We start from the raw sequence: 14,972 nt of genomic DNA, 5'->3' as shown, positions 1-14,972 counted from the left end.
AATATCTGTTAAATGAACGAATACATGTTTTGATGAAAGAAGCCCACAGTGCAGTGTGAGCCCAAAGGGGTCTTACTGAAGGCTTCCTGGAGGAAGTGGCAGCTAAACTGAGACATGGAAAACACGGAAGAGTAGCCAGGCCAAGCTGGGATTTAACTGTCCCTAAAAGAAAGAAACGACCATAGCAGGGGTTTAACCAGAGGTGGCCGAAGGCCTTTCCAGGTGCCCATTTCTCCCGTATAGCTTTGGAGTCAGATGATCCTGGATTGGAATTCCCAGTTCTGTCCTTACAGTCTGACGTCCCGCACAACTTGACGCCGGCAACTGTCTCCAAGCACCCGAAAGCCAGGGCGGGAGCACGAGCGCCTACAGTGTTCTTTGGGGTGGAGCCCTCGCAGTGTCTAGAGGATTTGGGGGCTCCTGCGCCCCCATTTCTCCCATTTCCTGGACTATCCAGGGCAAGCCCCTCACCTCCCTGAGCCTCGGTGTCTTCTGAGAAAGAAGCCGACCCCAGTGCCTACCTCATAGGATTACGTGGGACAACCGATGTCAAGCAGTGTTGCTTTGCTGCCTGAGAACCCCTGCCTGTCCCTTTCTCTCTGATGCCTTTCGGGGCAGAGATCCAGAGATCCTGCCTGAGTCATTTTGGCGGGTTTAATGCCCAGCCGCGCCAGGCACACAGTAGGTGCTCAGTAAGTGAAACAGTGCCGGGAAGAATTCGGGCCGGGGATGTGGAACTGTGTGTGGCTCTGCGGGCTCAGAGGCCCTCCCCGCGCCCCGCCACCTTGTGCGCTCCGGGGCGGGGCGGGGCGGGGGCGGGACCGGTCGCTCGGGCTCCGCCCCCGGTACCTCAGTAGGAGATCCTGCTCTCGCCCTGGCTCTGGGGTGCTAGGAGACAGTTGCCGGCGTCGGGTTGTGCGGGACGCTAACTGTACCCTCCGGGTTTAACGCTGTGAGCCTGCGCGCGGAGGAGCTGGGGATAAGCGCCCCGCAGCCCCCAAACAGAGCGCGGCCGCTGGGGGACAGCGCGCGGCGCTGAGTCGGGGCGGAGCCGGCTTTTCTGTCGGAGGACGCGAACCGGCACACTGCGCCTTTAAGGAGTCCAGCTGGGCTGGGCGCCGGAGCTGGGAGCGGCGCGGGTACGAGCGCTGCGGCAGGTCCGAGCCCAGGGCTAGGGACCGAGGGCCGGGGTCCGGGCCCGGCGGCGGGACCCAGGCGGTTGAGGCCGGTCAGGTGAGCGGAGGCGGGCGGGCGGTGGTGCGCCCCTAGGGGGATGGGGCGCCCTGATGGCCCCGTGACCTCTCCCCCAGTGCCTCCCGGCAGCGGCGCATCGAGTGGAAAGAGTCGGGGATCTGCACCTGCCTTTCCACTCTGCTCCCCGCGCGGGCGCTGCCCCCACCTCCCGATGCCTGGATAGGTTTGAGATGCCCGAAACCCGGCGCCCCATTTCCTGGGTCCAGGCTGCCAGCCTCTTGAAGCCGGGGGACAGAGTGAGGACGTGTCGGGACCTGCACCCTCTTTCTACTCCGCCTCCCCACCCCCTGCGCCCGCAGCAGCCCTTAGGCGTCTCTCGCAGTGCCGAGAGGATTTTGGGTCTCCTGCTGCCCCGTTTCCCCCATTTCCTGGAGAAGGATTGCAGCTCGCCCACCCAGATGGCATCTTGCTCCGTGTCACGCGCCGCCTCCGCGCCGTCCTCAAGATCTCTCTCCGCTACTCCCCTCCCCCAGCAGTCTTTTAGCTTCCCTTTCCCCAGACTGCCCCGGCTCCCGTGCCCTTGCGCCCCCTCCGTGTCGAAACCCTTGAATCAGGATGCTGTCCAGCCAGGTACCCGCCCGCAACCTGCGGTCCCCCGCCTACAGCGACACAGGCTTCCCGGCTGCCTTAGAAATGCGGATTGTGTAACGCCGGCTGCAGGGCAGTGCACGTGCAGGGTTTGCGCCCCGAGCCCACGGTGAGGCCAGGTGACAGAGTGAGGCATGGGGGAGTGGGCGAGGAGGAGGATGCCAGAGGGTCTAGATACTGTGCATGCAGAGAATATGTATTTTGAGCCCTTTGTATGCCCCAGGAGCTGGGTGGTTAGGAAGAGGAAATAAAGGGGGGGGTCTTACTCCAGCTGGGACCTGGAGGCCCGCATTTATCTCGCCGCCCCCCTCCCCGCTGCTCCCGCCTGCTCAGAAATCTCTAGTGGCTCCACCTGGCTAAGAGTTTAAAGTAGTTTATAATGAATAATAGCTGACATAGAATAAGCAAATCTTGTGTGCCAGGCCCTGTCCTAAGCCCCTTAAAAGAATTACCTGCCATACTTTCCCCAAGAGCCCCTTGAGGTAGCCACCACCGCCGTGCCCATTCCTGAGAGCAGGAATATGAGGCTTCCAGAGGTGGTCCCTTCCCAAGACACGAAGTGAGTCTGGCCTCAGAACCACCCCCTCTCCCCAACCCCCCCCGCCCCAAGCCGACCTCGAACCACTAGACTTTTTACCCAATTTCAACAAATTCTTATCAAGAACATTGTTATAATATAGGAAATTAGAAATAAGAGAAATTAATCACCTGTGTTTCTAGCACCAATTTGTTTTTCTAAAATTTGGTTCTCAGACCAGCAAGGGCCTCTCAGCTTCTGGTAATAGTACCCACTACCCACTTTAGAGGGTAGTGGCAATATTTAGATAAAATAATGCACAGGGCCCAGCATGTGTTAAGCACTCAGAAAGCAGCAGCTGTTATTATGAAGAGTGGTAGTTGACCACTACCTTGAATTACTGGAAAAAAATAATTAATAAATGGCTCACACTGACTCTGCAGAAATTAACCATTTTGTGTGCTCAGAAAGGCCTATGAGACTTTCTCTATTTTCATCTTTTTATTATTTTGATTATTTTGCCTTTTTCGACACATTCTGTGGCTTTCTTCAACTCCAAATTATCCATTGTCTTTGTAGTTAGAGACAGAATTGCCCTTCTGGTTTTTTTTAGCTTTTAAAATGTGTGACCTTTGAGTTCTGTGAGCATCTGCAAACCTAGAGTAAAAGATGGGAATGCAGTTTGTGCAACTGGGAAGTAATTCTGAAACTTGGTATGAGAAAAAAATTGTCCTTAGAGGTGATCCTGGTTTGCAGTATGTTTTGGGTGAGGTCTATCCCTGGGGCAAGAAGTTAGACTCAAAGATTATCTTTGGGTTTGGAGGGAAGAAAGGCAAGCATGAGTGTTTTGTCTGGGTGTGGTGGTCTCACACCTCAAAGTGGCCAGCACTTTGAGAAGCCAAGGCAAGAGGATCACTGAACTCAGGAGTTCAAGACTAGCCTGGGCAACGTGGTGAAACCCCATCTCTACCAAAAAAAAAAATTAGCTGGGAGTGGTGTTGCGCACCTGTAGTCCCAGCTACTTGGGAGGCTGAGGTGGGAGGATTGCTTGAACCTGGGAGGTCGAGGCTGCAGTGAGCTGAGATTGCTCCACAGCACTCCAGCCTAGGTGACAAAGTAAGACCCAGTCTCAAAAAATAAAAAAAATAAATAAAGAATCAGTGTTTATCCTAGTAAGCTAGCAGGCAGCTAAGAGTGGAAATCAGCTTCACTATGTCATATTCTTTAAAAAAAATTTTTTTTAGAGATGACGTCTCACTATGTTTCCTACTCAGGCTTGTCTGGAACTCTTGGGCTCAAGTGATTCTCCCACTTCAGCCTCCCAAGTAGCTGAAACTATAGGTGTGCACCACCACACCTGGCACGCTATGTCATACTTTTTATGAAACTCCTGGTTATTTTGGTGATTAGATCAATTATTACCGTGACAAATGTTCAAAAGAAAAGAGGCAAAGACATCCCCATCAAAGCTAAATATTTGGAAGATGCCAGGAAGCTAGTTCTGTAAGTTGAAAAAAAATTCATTTAAAAATTTCTCCTATTTGAGTCTTAAAAAAAATTTTTTTTTAAGAGACAGGGTCTCACTCTGTTACCCATGCTGGAGTGCAGTGGAGCAATCTTAGCTCACTGTAACTTTGAACTCCTGGGCTCAAGCAATGCTGCTACCTCAACCTCCTAAGTAACTGGGGCTACAGGTGTGCACCACCAAACCTGGGTAATTTTTTTTTTTTTTTTTTTTTTGAGATGGAGTCTTGCTCTGTCGCCCAGGCTGGAGTGCAGTGGCGCAATCTCGGCTTACCGCAACCTCTGCCTCCTGGGTTCAAGCAATTCTCCTGCCTCAGCCTCCAGAGTAGCTGGGATTACAGGTGTGCACAAGCACGCCTGGCTAATTTTGTATTTTTAGTAGAGATGAGGTTTCTCCATGTTTGTCAGGCTGGTCTCGAACTCCCGACCTCAGGTGATCCACCTGCCTCTACCTCCCAAAAGTGCTGGGATTGCAGATGTGAGCCACCGCACCCGGCCAAACCTGGATAATTTTTAAATTTTTTTGTTGTTGTTGGTTGTTACAACTTGTAGGTAACATCAAGTGGGTAGAGGCCAGGGATGCTGCTAAACGTCCTACAATGCACAGGACAGTGCCACAACAAAGAATTATATGGCCTCCAATGTCACTTGTGCCACAGTTGAGAAACTGAAACCAGACATGATTTTCACAACATTAAAGTCCTTTCTGACCTTGCGTGTAGTTGCGTCTTCCAAGAAGATCAAGGTATTCTCCTAAACCGGGCCCTCAGAAACCCTCTGGATCCTATTTGACGCTTCCCAATCCTAGAGGCCACTTAGGGTGTTGCTGCCTGTGGCTGGATGGGTTTGGGGTCTGTCATGAGCTTCTGTGCGGCTCTCTGGTGCTGTACCAAGGAAACTGCTGATTCAGGGGAGCAGGACAGCACTCAGGAGGTGTGGGCAGAGGTTCTTACACTGCTGCAGGTTGGGATCCTCTTCTTTTTAAGTAATATGTTAACAGCAGCCTTTGCTCTTAGGCATTTTTCCAGAAGCTGTGGCTGTTTGGCTGTTGGCATTGGGTGTTTGCCTTGTGATATACCCAGAAAAGTATTCAGACCTTACATATGATGAAGTCTGGGGAGGGGACTGGATTCTGAGAGTATAAAGATGTCAACGCAGACCCTGCCCAGAGACTACTCAGGCATCTCAATAAGCCTGAGCAGTGGCCATGCAGAGTGGTGGAGGTATGGCAGGGCTGCCTAACTCTGCCTGTGAAGTCAGGCAAAATCCCAGCAGTGCAGAGTGAATGCTTAGTATCTGCCTGTCACTGCTTTGAACAGTTTCCTTGCATCCCATTTTATCCCCACCCTGAGGTAGAATTCTAAGAGTTTAGGTCACTTGCTACAGTCACATGGCAAGCATGTGACCAGAACAGAGTCACAGTGCTCAATGGCAGAGCAGAGATTTGAACCCAGGTTGTTGAGCTGCAAAACTGAACTGTCAGGAGCATTTACAGAGAGGGGCGGTGCTTTAATAGCCAAGACTTTTAGGATGGGCTGGAGCTCGCCAGGCAAGAGGGAGAATAGGTGTGCCAGGGAGAGAGGAGCAGGTGTGTCAAAGTCCTGAAGGTGTGGGAGAGCACAGCATGTCTGGGGGTTGCAGATCATTATGGGAAGGGATGGAGGGCAGGCAATCGACAGGTGATAGAAGAAGATGACTTTTGAGAGATGGGCAGGCACCAAATCCTAAGTGGCCTTCAACATCATGCTGAGAGCCACTGCCAACCACTGGTGAATTAGCAGAGAGGAAGACAAAGCTGTGTGACATTGAGCAGCTTGCTTAACTTCTCTAGGACCCAGCTGCCCATCCAGACTAAAACCTCTAAAACTATACTGCTCTGATGAATGTTTCTTTCATTTGTGGCCATATGAGCAGAGTGAAGGAATGGCCTGCGTTGACACTGGTGGGGCAGCCCTGTTGATTCATGACTTCTCCCCCTAAGGCTGTGTGATGGGTGCAGGGAGTGGTTTCTTCTCAGTCAGCAGTTGGTTTTGTTTCAGCTTTCCAGCTTATCATTTGGCATTGACCAAGTGTCCGCCAAGGGCAAGGCACAGTGGATGCTAAGTATTGTGACAGAGGCAAAGATGTGGTCAGACTTGTTTTTGAGGAGCTTGCAGCCTAGTGGAGGGTCCAGCCAGTGTTCTTTTTATTATTATTATTATTATTATTATACTTTAAGTTCTAGGGTACATGTGTACCACGTGCAGGTTTGTTACATATGTATACATGTGCCATGTTGGTGTGCTGCACCCGTTAACTCGTCATTTTCATTAGGTATTTCTCCTAATGCTATCCCTCCCCCCTCCTCCTGCCCCACAACAGGCCCCAGTGTGTAATGTTCCCCACCCTGTGTCCATGTGTTCTCATTGTTCAATTCCCACCTATGAGTGAGAACGTGCGGTGTTTGGTTTTCTGTCCTTGGAATAGTTTGCTCAGAATGATGGTTTCCAACTTCATCCATGTCCCTACAAAGGACATGAACTCATCCTTTTTTATGGCTGCATAGTATTCCATGGTGTATATGTGCCACATTTTCTTAATCCAGTCTATCATTGATGGACATTTGGGTTGGTTCCAAGTCTTTGCTATTGTGAATAGTGCCGCAATAAACATATGTGTTCATGTGTCTTTATAGTCGCATGATTTATAATCCTTTGGGTATATACCCAGTAATGAGATTGCTGGGTCAAATGGTATTTCTAGTTCTCAATCCTTGAGGAATCACCACACTGTCTTCCACAATGGTTGAACTAGTTTACAGTCCCGCCCAGCCAGTGTTCTTATCACAAGATACAAATCGCAAGTGTCTTGAAAGGGAAGTGTTCATACCAAATACTCTGGGGCATGGAGGATGAAATAGAGGTTACTGGGGGATTGAGGAAAGTCTAAGTGACGGAGATAACTTCTAGCTCCACCAGCAAGATTTTTTAAAGGAGAACTGGGGGTAGACAGAGGATGTCTTACAGGTAGAGAGTGGAGAAAATAGAGAAAAAAACAGAAAGCCAGTGCAGGTATAGTCATGAGAGAGTCAGATTATTAAGTGTATCTAGTATTTGATTCTCCACAGTTTCCAGATTGTGGATGGGAAGCAGAAGTTTTCATAACAGGAAAATATTCATTAATGGACTTGCCATGTGCAAAATTAGGTCCTACTTCATCATCTCTCCCTCTGTTTTCAACCCTGGTGGTCAGCCAGGCTCCAGGAGCATCCATATTTTGGCTCTGGGTCTCTGCCTGGTCGTCAGATGTTTTGCAAATATGATATAAACAATGGAAAGTAAAGTTGCAACTCTTAAGAGAGGCAATATCTCATGAAATCAAAGCCAGTGATGTTAGAGAACTGCTTGGAAGCAATAATAGGATCTGGCAGTGTGAGATCTGCCAATTGATAAAGAGAAGGGATGAACACTCCTTTAGGGGAGAGACTTGAAAATCAAAGAATTGAGAGGCCCTTGAGAAATCAGTGAGGCCATAAGATATTTTTGCAAAAATGGCTTCTTTATGATAGCACAGCAATGACCAAATGTTAATTGGAAGGGCTTATCATACTGTAAAACAGTCTACAAAAAATGAAGTCTTTGTTCTAAGAATTCGCACAGGGCTGAGCATGGTGGCTCGTGCCTGTAATCCCACCACTTTGGGAGGGCAAGGCAGGAGGATTGCTTGAGGCCAGGGGTTTGAGAACAGCCTGGGTAACATAGAGAGACCCCATCTCTGCAAAAAATGAAAAATTAGCTGGGTGTGGTGGTGCATGCCTGTGATCCCAGCTGCTCAGGAGGCTGAGGTGGAAGGATCACTTGGGCCCAGGAGGTCGAGCCTGCAGTGCGCCACTACAGTCTAGCCTGGGCAACAGAGCAAGACCCTGTCTCAAATTTTAAAAAAAGCAGAAAAAAGCACAGAAGTGTAATTGTAACCTAAATTTTGCTTAGTATTTACTATTGCTTTTAAAATAGATAGATTTGATTTTTGTTTTATTTAGATAAGGTACTAAACAAAACTGTATTTTACTCTTAACTATGAAATTCTGAGTGTGGCTTTACCATATATCCTTTTTTCTGGTATTTATCTTCCTGGGCTACTGAGGTCTCTGGGGAGGAGATTCTGGCTAGAAAGAAGATGTGGATCAGTGCACAAGGACCCTGAATGCTAGACTTTGTGCTGGGAGTGGGAAGTCTTGTCCTGCTAAGTCCTGCCAGTGTTTATTAACAGGGCTCATTTTTTGGTTTAACATCAACTTTGTTCCTGCAGTTGGAAAGTACTGTAGACCAACTTCACCTCCTTTTTTTTTGTTTTGTTTTGAGATGGAGTCTCGCTCTGTCACCCAGGCTGGAGTGCAATGGCTCGATCTCAGCTCATTGCAACCTCCGCCTCCCAGGTTCAAGGGATTCTCCTGCCTCAGCCTCCTGAGTAGCTGAGATTACTGAGATGCCTGCCACCATACCTGGCTAATTTTGTATTTTTAGTAGAGACAGGATTTCACCATGTTGGCCAGGCTGGTCTCGAACTCCTGACCTCAGGTAATCCGCCCACCTGGGCCTCCCAAAGTGCTGGGATTACAGCCCTGAGCCACTGCATCTGGCCACTTCACCTCATTTAGAAAGGCAAAACCCCAGGCTGGGCACAGTGGCTCACGCCTGTAATCTCAGCCTTTGGAAGGCCGAGGCAGGCAGATCACTTGAGGCCAGGAGTTCAAGACCAGCCTGGCCAACATGGCAAAACCCTGTCTCTACTAAACATACAAAAATTAGCCGGGTGTGATGATGCATACCTGTAGTCCCAGCTATCTGGGGAGACTGAGGCACAAGAATTGCTTGAACCCTGGAGGCAGAGATTGCAGTGAACTGAGATCGTGCCACTGCACTCTAGCCTGGGCAACAGAGGGAGACCCTGTCTCAAAAAAAAGAAAAAGAAAGAAAGAAGGAAGGAAGGAAGGAAGTAGAGAGAAAAAGAAAGAAAGAGAGAGAGAAAGAGAAAGAAAGAAGAAAGAAAGAAAGAAAGAAAGAAAGAAAGAAAGAAAGAAAGAAAGAAAAGAAAGGCAAAACCGTCTTTGGTCTCCCTGCTTTTCCTCTTATTTAAAAGTGCAAGTTTGGCCAACAGGAGAATGTTTTGGGTGCTGAGGTTCTATTTTTGCCATCTGCTATATAGCACACCAATAGAGGGCTATTTTAATTCCTTTCAGCCATGTGGCAAATAGTCACTTACATGATGCTCTTTCTAGCACTTCACCTTTGAGGGGTGACCTGGATGATGACAGTACGTGTATTCATGCTAATTCAGTGAGAAACGTTCAAATCAAAGCCTGTTGTGGGTTCCACTAGAGCCTGAAGACTTTGGGCTCCTTAAAGGTAAAGGGTCAAGTGGCTTTTGGCTCCTGTTTTATCCAGCAGGAGACTGGCTTGTATTTCTGTAGGGTTGTCTTGTTTTAAACATGATTTCAAGCAGGCGGTTATTCCAGACTATCACCACAGCCCCCATCCTGACCAAAGAGGCTGATGTTGCCAGGTCAGTGCATGTGTGACATGTTTCTTCACCTTGCTTCTTGGCCAATGTGATTTGTTAAAAGCTGTACCACAAGATACACAACCCCCCTGCCTTCCAACTGAGCCTCGGACTGATCTGCCTGCCTGTCCCTCCTCTGCCTGTCACTTCTCTAGAGGATCAGGTAGCACGGCTTTCTGGTTCTCTCTGATCCTCCACCCACAGGACCAGCCTGGCTGGGCTGAATTCTCTTTCCCACAGTGCTGCCCAGGTGGCCAAAGCAGGGAGGGGACTGTGGGCTGGGCTGGTTCTTGAATGAGAACCCCCATGAGGAACCAGTTGTCAGAGTTTTGGTGCAAAGCAGGAGAGAGTGAACCATTTAATCAGTACCTCTCCCAGAACCACAAAGGAGATAAGAATTGGTGGTTTATGGATGGTCGTGTGTTTCCAGGATAGAACGATAAGAACATTTATCATTTGAAAAATTTAAATTCCTATCTTCTATCTTAGAGTACTGGACTTTGAGTCTTAAGGACTAAAGTTCCTGCCATGCAGGCATAACCTTTGGACAGTCATGTGGGCAGTAGTCCCCCAGTCATTGAATGTTAATAGAGTGGGCTGCTAGGCTGCATAGCGTGTGTGGAGATGGAGGGAGTTTCATCCTCCATCCTTCCAGCATTCACATTTGTATTTCTTTCCTCATAATGGGAAACAGTTAATATTTGGTTGCTGTCTCTAATGGGCCTTTTTTTTTTTTTTTTTTTGAGACAGAGTCTTACTGTGTCACCCAGGCTGGAGTGCAGTGGCCTGATCTTGGCTCACTGCAACCTCCGCCTCCTGGGTTCAAGGGATTCTAGCTGGGACTACAGGCATGTACCACCACGCCTGGCTAATTTTTGTATTTTTAGTAGAGATGGGGTCTTGCTATGTTGCCCAGGCTTGTCTCTAACTCCTGGGCTCAAAGTGATCCTCCTGCTTCAGCCTCTCAAGGTGCTGGGATTACAGGTGTGAGCCATGGTACCTGGCCTCTTGAACTAGTGTAGAGTCTGGGACTGGCCAGTAGAACTTTTGTGATAAGGGAAATGTTCTATATTTCTGCTGTCCAATATGATAACCACAAACTAGTGGCTGTTGAGCATTTGACATGTGGCTAGTGCAGCTGAGGATCCGAATTTTAAATTTTATTTAATTTCAATTTAATTTTAAGCAGCCACATGTGACTAGTGGCTACCATATTGGACAATACAGATGGACTACTTTATTTGAGGAGTTTATATTGTAGTTATTTTTTGTTTTTTTGTTTTTTGTTTGTTTGTTTTTGAGAGAGAGTCTCGCTCTGTCACCCAGGCTGGAGTACAATGGCACAGTCTTGGCTCATTGCAACCTCCACCTCCCGGTCAAGCAGTCCTTGTGCCTCAGCCTCCTGAGTTGCTGGGACTACAGGCACACGCCACCACGCCTGGCTAATTTTTATATTTTTAGTAGAGTCAGGGTTTCACCGTGTTGGCCAGGTTGGTCTTGAACTACTGGCCTCAAGTGGTCTGCCCGCCTCAGCTTCCCAAAGTCCTGGGATTACAGGTGTGAGCCACAGTGCCCAGCCTATATTGTAGTTTTTCATTAAATATGCACATAGTAGCACTTCAAAAGGGACAGAAGGTATCAGTGAAAAGTCTCCCTCTCATCTCTGTCCCCAGCCCTGCAGTTTCCCTTCACAGTGCTAACCATAATCATGGCCAATTTCTTTTGTGTCCATTCAGAAGGATTTCCCACGTACATAAGCATAACAAATATATTTTCTCTCTCACTCTCTGTTTTTCAATGTTAGGGTATTACTCTTATCCATTGTCTTCTGTTCCATGCTTTTTTGAGTTAATGTACCTTGGAGGTCATTACCCATAGGGACAAATAGGACTGTCTCATTATTTAAATGGTTTATATTTAATTTCTATTTGTATTTAGTGGCTATATGTGTTTCTTTGCAAAGCTGTATAATCATTTACTTAAGTTCACTATATGTAAGCATGTAAATTATTTCCAATCTTTTGCCATTATGAATGGTATTGTAATACTCTTACGCAAACATTTTCACACATAATCAGGCATAAACATAGATAAATTCGTAGAAGAAAAGATCATAGCCAGGCATGGTGGCTCACTCCTGTAATCCCAGCACCTTGGAAGGCCGAGGCAGGTGGATCACCTGAGGTCGGGAGTTCGAAGACCAGCCTGACCAACATGGAGAAACCCCGTCTCTACTAAAAATACAAAATTAGCCGGGCGTGGTGGCACATGCCTGTAATCCTAGCTACTCGGGAGGCTGAGGCAGGAGAATCGCTTGAACCCGGGAGGCAGAGGTTGCGGTGAGCTGAGATCGTGGCATTGCACTCCAGCCTGGGCAACAAGAGCGAAACTCTATCTCAAAAAAAAAAAACAAAAGAGAGAGAGATGATCATTAGGTCAAGGATATGTGCATTTTACATAGCCACAGATTTTGCCAAATTGCAATCTGTAGAGTTTGCTGATGAGAATGCAAATTGGTACATTATATGAGAGCATCTATTTTTCCATAGCCTTAGCAGCACAGTCTGTATTAAACTTCTTGTTCTTTGCCAGTACAATAAAGGAAGATCACCATCACCCTGTAGATTTAATTTGCATATCTCTTATTATAAATGAGATTGAGCATCTTTTTATATGTTTAAGAGTCATTTGTATTTCCCTCCTGGTAAATTATCTGTTCAGATCATTTGCTCATTTTTCTATTAGGTTTTGTTGTTGTTGGTCTTGATTTGTAGGAACCCTTTATACATTAAGGAAATTACTATGTTGTCTCTATTATGTATTTACAAATTTTAATCTTATTTATGGTGTCTCTTTCCACGTGGAGATTTAAAAACTTTTTTATGCAACTAATACTCTTTGTTATGGCCTCTGGATGTTAGACATTACTTAGAAAGCCCTTTCTTATGGAGATACTTTTAAAATAGAATTCTCATGTTTCCTCCTAGAACTTTGATGGTTTTATTTTTCATATTTAACTCTTTGATTCATCTGAAACAATTCAGGAGTTTTGCTGATTTCATTTCCTTTGCTCATCTCATTCTCTTGCTGCTGAGCAGTTTGTAGTGCCTCCCTGCTTCTGCCCAACCCAGTTTTGGAGCGGTGCAGCCCCCCTGACAGTACCAGTGCCATCACTCTGGTAACAATATTATCCTCACTTGCCCATTGGTTGCTGCCTTGCTTCCATTCCTTTCTGAACATGCTGTTTAGGTAAGTCCTAACCCCGATGGAGGAGAGCTTTAACTATCATTCCATGCTTGACTACTCACCAGATTTCTTCTTTGACCTCTGTCAATTCTTCCTAGTCCTGGCTCATTATCTGAGATGCCCTGCCCTTTGTGCACATTTGCCTTATTGCCTCACTGGGGGAGGTGACCTGAGCAAGAGGCATAGTATAAAGCCACAAGCTGTTTGTACTTTGCCTGTGCTGAGGAAGAGAGCGCTCCACCTTCACTGAAGCCAGCAATTTGGCCGGCTGTTAGCACTTCATTCATATTCCCTAGTGTGAGTTAATGCTTTGTCATTTTATTTCTTGTGATTCCAGAATCTCATTTTCAGCTTCTGCCAGAGTCAGTAGCAGTTGGGAAAGAAGGCTGTGCTCTTTGAAGAGTGAGTATGGATTTTAACCACCATAGATTTCCCCCAAAAGGCAGCCTTTAATTAGACTGGGACTGCTGTTGCAAGCCCTGCTTCCAAGCCCTCTGCAGGCCAAAGTGTGCTGCATGATTTCTCTGATCAGTAGGTCTGGTGGGAGGGGATTTGGCACCTGAAGGTTTTCAAAGCTCTGATGCACACCCTAAAAGCCCCCTGCAAATAGTTCTGAAAGACTATGCGGGGGAACCTGGCTCTGAATTTGAAGGGAGTCTGGAAGGCATGGGCTCATGGGCCCCAGTGCTTTCCTGAAAAGGGGACACTTGAACAGGCCCTGAAGGCAGGGAAGACTTCATCAGGCAGCCCAGACGTGGGAGTGCTTCACACCAAGGGGTCAGCAGGAAGGAAGACAGAATGAAGCTGTATGGGGCTTGCGAGCTGGTTATTTGGAGTGCAGGCAAAGACGTGGGAGTCAGGACTGGGAAGTTGAGCTGGGACCACATGGGGCGGTCAGAGTTCACATTTTGTTTGGTGGACATGAGACCAGCACAGCCTGATCCCTGCTGTGAATTGAGAAGATCCCTCTGGCAGCTGGGGTGGTGGGACTATGGGGCGTGAAAGAATAGCCTTTACAGAAACAGGAGGGAGAGGAAGGGAGGACCTGGACCCAGTGTGGTGGTTGAGGGGAGCTGCGGTCCGACTCATACAAAGTCCTACACCTGGTGACAATTTTTCTTTTTACCTTACATTCCTAGTAAATGTTGAACCCAACTGGGATTAGGTTTTTAGGGATTAGTTTTTAGGGGTGTAAGTCCCCTAAGGCTGTGCTGTCTAATATGGTAGTTCTTATCCACATGTAGCTGTTGAGCACTTGAAGTGTGGCTGGTGTGGCTGAAGAACTGAAGTTTGAATTTTCTTTGGCTTTAATCAATTTAAGTTTAAATTGCCATATATCAGGCAGTGTAGTTTGTTTAGATTTGGACAAGTTGACTCCAGTGCTGGTGCCTCTTCACCTTTGCCTAACAGGAGTGGTGAGCAAGTAGGAGAATGGAAGATGCATTGGCATCTAGGAGGTTAGACTGATGCAATTACTGTCAGCAGAAATCAGTAAATCGGCTAGGTGCAGTGGCTTGCGCCTGTAATCCCAGCACTTTGGGAGGCCGAGGCGGGGGGATCACCTGAGGTCAGGAGTTCAAGACCAGCCCAGCATGGTGAAACCCTGTCTCTACTAAAAAGACAAAAATTAGCTAGGCATGGTGGCAGATGCCTGTAATCCCAGCTACTCAGGAGGCTGAGACAGGAGAAGCGCTTGAACCCAGGAGGCGGAGGTTGCAGTGAGCCAAGATTGTACCACTACACTCCAGCCTGGCTGACAGAGCGAGACTCCATCTCAAAAAAAAAAGAAAGAAAAAAAGACAGAAATCAGTAAGTCAGCAGAAGCGAGGAGAGATGTGTCTATGAGATTCTATGAAAGTGTTTTACGTTGTTTATTCTTAGATTTTACTTTATACCCTGAAGACTAAGATATTGGAACTTAAGATCCCAGTTTTCAAAATCAGTGAGAACATTAAAGAAAATTGTGAGATGTGTCTTGCTCCTAACCCCAGATTAAACTTCATTTCCCTGATGCAATGTTTATCTGGATCCACTGACATGTCCCCTATCCAATTAATCTTTGCCACTGTGTTCAGACATAAGGGCCCCCAAATGCACAGCTTGGGTGTTAAGCAGTGGCAGAGGATCCTGAGCCTGGGATGTGAGAGTATGTTTTCCCTGGTGCCAGCATGGCCAACTCTCCTTCCTGGCATTGCCTGCTTCACACTGTGCTGCAGTGTCTTTAACCCTGGGGTGCCTCACTTTACACGATAAATAGATAAAATGAAGTGTTTTTCTTTTTCAGTGTATTCAGTCAGGCGATAAA

At 47.4% G+C, this 14,972-nt stretch overlaps 1 protein-coding gene across 6 annotated transcripts in view; it reads left to right on the top strand.

Moving 5' to 3' along the window:
- The first annotated feature begins 811 nt into the window (after nucleotides 1-811).
- ABHD6 (abhydrolase domain containing 6, acylglycerol lipase) overlaps nucleotides 812-14,972 on the top strand; it is a 54,865-nt gene continuing 40,704 nt past the window's right edge. The window contains exons 1-2 of one of the 6 annotated variants that reach the window (XM_054479639.2): nucleotides 841-1,233; nucleotides 13,005-13,069. The gene's annotated coding sequence lies outside the window, so the exon portion shown is untranslated. Of the gene's footprint in view, nucleotides 1,234-13,004; nucleotides 13,070-14,972 lie in introns of all 6 variants that reach the window. The other 5 variants (XM_054479635.2, XM_054479634.2, XM_054479638.2 and 2 more) reach the window with 5 other exon arrangements.

This window comes from Pongo pygmaeus, chromosome 2, assembly GCF_028885625.2.
Source record: "Pongo pygmaeus isolate AG05252 chromosome 2, NHGRI_mPonPyg2-v2.0_pri, whole genome shotgun sequence".
Classification (NCBI taxonomy): Eukaryota; Metazoa; Chordata; class Mammalia; order Primates; family Hominidae; genus Pongo; species Pongo pygmaeus.
This window is presented reverse-complemented; position numbering and strand designations above follow the sequence as displayed.